Source organism: Microtus oregoni, unplaced genomic scaffold, assembly GCF_018167655.1.
Source record: "Microtus oregoni isolate MIOR12 unplaced genomic scaffold, Mior012 000000F_ref0000247, whole genome shotgun sequence".
NCBI classification, from domain to species: domain Eukaryota; kingdom Metazoa; phylum Chordata; class Mammalia; order Rodentia; family Cricetidae; genus Microtus; species Microtus oregoni.
This window is the reverse complement of record NW_024543059.1, coordinates 33,133,654-33,138,073: the sequence shown is the minus strand read 5'-3', so window position 1 is coordinate 33,138,073 and position 4,420 is coordinate 33,133,654. Positions and strand designations below refer to the sequence as shown.

The window sequence follows — 4,420 nt, the reverse complement described above, 5'->3', positions numbered from 1 at the left end:
GCCTCAAACTCACAGAGATCCACCTGCCTTTGCCTCCCAAGTGCTGGTATCAAAGGCGTGCGCCACCACCGCCCGGCCAAGTCACTTTGTATCAGACCAAATCTGCCGCTGTGGAAGCTTTCATTGCAAAACCGCAAGTACTTGAGTTTCTGCTAATTCAGGCAGTGGAGTTCCACTCCAAACTTAGCCAAGGCAGGCAGGGAGGGGTTAATTGCTCTGGCGAGCAGGTGGGGCAGAATGGGCCTGTGTGGCCGAGTGTGTCTCGGACTCGGCACTGGGGCCCGAGTCACGAACTAAAAATCAGCACCCAGGAGGGTGCTGTGTTAGCTAGCGGGCTACCCGCTTGAGTTGGGGGCAAAATAGCCCGACATTGGACACCAAAATGTAACGTCGTAAGCGAATGCAGACAGATTGTAAAAATATATATACAGCTTTAATGGTGAAATAGACTTACAGAACCACTGTTCCAGTGGAGACCAGGAAAGCAGAAGGGATGGCTGGGAGCATGCTCGCCAAATTTATAGGCAAACATTAGCCCATGGCAAATACGCCCCCTTAGGGGCAGGACTTATCCCTACAAATAAATGTTTGCTGAAAGGGGAATTTAATAGAAATCCTTGTCCCAGACTGCCACTGATGTACTCTATTCTCAAACAGAAATTAACAAAGATATTCAAGATTGACATTTATTTATCATTCACTAGTAAAAAATGCCTTCACTTCTTAGAAACAAATACCCCTCACAGAAGATGATTCTAGAACATATCGTCTTCAGAAATGAATGCAATTGTCCAAGATGCAGGAAAATATCTAAATACAGAGGAACATCTTGGATTTCAACCACCAAACATAAAGCAAGTGCTATGTATGAGGGAAGTAAAACTTCAAATAAACCTAGTTTAGGATAACTAAGTACTTAACTGAGAATTCATAAAGACTTGACATGAATATCATGGATAGGGTCAGGCCTTCTATCTCTTAATAAATGTTCAACATGCTCTTAAACCCTAGAATAGAAAAAGGAATCAGAACAAATGTATCTAAGATACACATGGCATATCATCTCCTGTCTTGAGTTAAACTACCACTCCCGTTTCAAAGAGATAACTCTCATTCTTCTTGCAATGTCAAATGTGCTCTCACTGACTGCTTTAGAGGAAGCAATTAGGAAGAGAGGATTCCTTCCAAGATAAGCCAAAAGTAAGGAAAGCAAACCTGAGGGTTTGTTGGAAAAATTCTATGTAATAGGATGTTTGTAGGGTATAGCACATGAAAGAGGGAAACAAATTTACATTTCTGATATATATTATTTCTATTTTGTTGTAGGTTTGACTACCTGAGGGCTCCTTATTCTTCGTATAAGAGAGGTAAGTATCGAACTTGATTCTGGTGACAGGGAAATTCTTTAGTAAAATTGGAGATTTCTTCAAATCAGGACCTATGACCTCAGTATTTCAAGGAATATTATTTCTATAATTTCACCCTCTTGACAGTTATGTTTGGATGGATGATAAAATTATCAAGCTTATCAATTTTAGGTCCTCTGTTAATCTCATCTCATATACTAGAATTTCATTCTCAAGCTGGTAAAAAGGTAAGCAAATATTACAATTCTCTGTATTCTTCCTGATTCAAATAAAGCCCGTAAATATAATGGTGATGACTTTGTAGACCACTTCCACATTCAAACTTTCAGTTTAAAGGTAAATTTCAAATGTTTAATCATAATACACAATTTTATGTCTTAATCTCCTCTAAACTCCAAGCATCATACAATGTCTATGCCTACCTTGTCTGATAATGCCCTACAGTAATGTGTATGTCAACTTAGACTAGTCCAGAATGTAGATTCCAAGAGGAGAGACTCAATTTAAGTATTTAACTTACCCGAGTTCTATAGATATGAGTTCGAAAATTGCTCCCATTGGATTTCTGCTACTTCTTTAGTTGCCTTTCATGTTACAGTTGCCTTTAAATATTTTTTTATGGGAATTTACTCAAAACTTCCTTTTTTCACACCTGGTTTAAGTAAAGCATTTTACTGGACATCCGTACAAAAGATTAGGATGTGGAAGAACTCTAGATGCCCATAATCAGACATAAAGGAAAAAAAAAACTTTTGTTTGTATAAAAAACTTGGTACTTTAGGGATTCCTAAAATGAAACCTCTGTAAATTTATGTGAATATATATAATATCGTGTGATAACAAATAAAGATTAACCAGACTCAATTGACAAACCAAGTACCAGCCATTCTGAAAGGTATCTGAGTTTAGTAGTGACATTTTGAGGCATTTTGTTGTTTACCCTGTGGTTCCTATTACTAATAGAGCAAAGAAACATCTAGAAAAGTGATGGTACTGGAACACAAAAATCAGAATTTGACTTAATATTGACAGTTTCAAAATGAACTGGACAGTTCATACTGGTCTGTGAAACAGAGCACAAATTCTTGTGGTATAACAGTAGAAGGAGGATAAAAATGAGGAGGTGAAGGAATCTACCAAAAAAAGATTCTAATGAAATCTAAACATACAGTGACTACAAAAATACATTTAAAGATGACCCACAGCATTTAAAATGCATTTTTAGAACATTTTCTTTTTTGTCATGGAAATCAGATTTTAGGATGAAAGGTCAACACATAAAAATCCTTTAGTGTATTTCTCCTTCTTCTTAGTACCTATGACAAATAAAGGTTTTGATATTGTGAATCTCATATATGATGTAAGATGCAGGAAACAATTTCTTCATGTTCTCTCTGTTTCAGTACATCTATTGAGAACCTGAGCAACAACCCCATTGCACATTCCTGATCTTCCTTTTTAAAGCTAAAGATACTAGCTATCCCTGGTTTCATGTGGCAGAGGAAATATTCATGTGTTAAGAGAGGGCATGTCTGAATCAATGATGGCAAACCTCTGAGGATGGTGATGAACTCATACAAATGGGAATTTGTGGTCCAGATAGGAGGTCCTCTTCAGGACTTGGTGTTTCCAGAGCACATCTCACACTCTTCTTATTCAAGTGATGACAGCGAAAAATGCACACTGTCTCTGGACTCCTATATTTTGAGGAAATGTCATTTTTAGGATTCAAATTAGTCATAATATTTGAATCTTTATTTTCTCTCTGAAAAGTACTGTTATAAATTGTTCTTAAGTTTTTGCTTAATGTAGGACTGAAAGAATCAAAAGAAGTGAAATCATCAATGAGCATCTCCCTTGCTTTCTCAAGTGAATTTCACATTCCTACATTTGGTAACATGCAGGAAGCGATTATAGAATTCACTGCTATCATAAATAAGGATATTTCAAGACTGTGTTTCTTCTGTTTCCTTCCCCAATTTGTAAGGGTTTGTAGATGGAGCTGTGGGCTGCATTCCTGACACCCGGCTCCTGGCCACCTGGCTAGCTTATGCCCCAAAATAACAACACACAAAATTGTATTCTTTTAAACACTGCTTGGCCCTTTAGCTCTAGTCTCTTCTTGGCTAACTATCATATCTTGCCTAACCCATATTTAGTAATGTGTGTAACACCAGCCTTACTGGAAAAGATTCAGCATGTCTTACCTGGAGGCTTGCTTCACTGCGTCTGCTTCACTTCCTCCCAGCATTCTGTTCTGTTTACTCTGCCTACCTAGTTTTCTAATCTATCAGGCCAAGCAGTTTCTTTATTAATTAACCAATGAAATCAACAGATTGATATATGACACTCCCACATCATTTCCCCTTTTTCTATTTAAACAAAAAAGAAGGCTTTAACTTAAACATAACAAAATTACACATAACAAAACAGTTATCAAGTAAAAATTACAGTTACAATATTTATATCTATTTTATCTTTTGTTATAACAAAGGAAAACAACTATAACTATCTATCTATTCTCCAACTCCGTCAAAGACTCCAGAAGGATATAATATTACCTAAGTAAATGAGAAGTAAGAAACTTCCAAACTCTAGAAATCACAGAGACATCTTGTTGCCTGGACAGTCACTCAAAGTTCCTCTGTACCGTTGGGGCATCCATCTTCGCACTACAGGCCCATAGTATTCAGAGACATTTCCATGAAGCAGGAAATTTCAAAGGCAGTTCAGTTACTTATCTTCTGGCTTTCATGGTTTCCACTGAGAAGCTGAGTGAATTTCTGATAGTTTTACCTTTATATGTCACTGGATCTTTTTCCTTTGCAGCTCTTAATATTCTTTCTTTATTTTGTATGTTTTATGTTTTAATTATTATATGGCCATGGGAATTTTTTTTGATTCTGTCTATTTGGTGTTCTGTAAGCTTTTTGTACCTTCATAAGGATATCCTGTTTTAGGTTGGGAAAGTTTTCTTCTATGATTTTGTTGAATATATTTTCTGTGCCTTTGAGCTTGAGTTCTTCTTCCTTTCCTACCCCTACTATTCTGAG

The 4,420-nt window shown here is 36.8% G+C and overlaps 1 non-coding gene across 1 annotated transcript; it reads left to right on the top strand.

The window, feature by feature from the left end:
- The first annotated feature begins 2,901 nt into the window (after positions 1–2,901).
- On the top strand, positions 2,902–2,964 carry LOC121455285. Its single transcript, XR_005975468.1, has one exon. It is a non-coding gene; the product is annotated as a small nucleolar RNA SNORD109A (small nucleolar RNA).
- Positions 2,965–4,420: the final 1,456 nt, after the last annotated feature.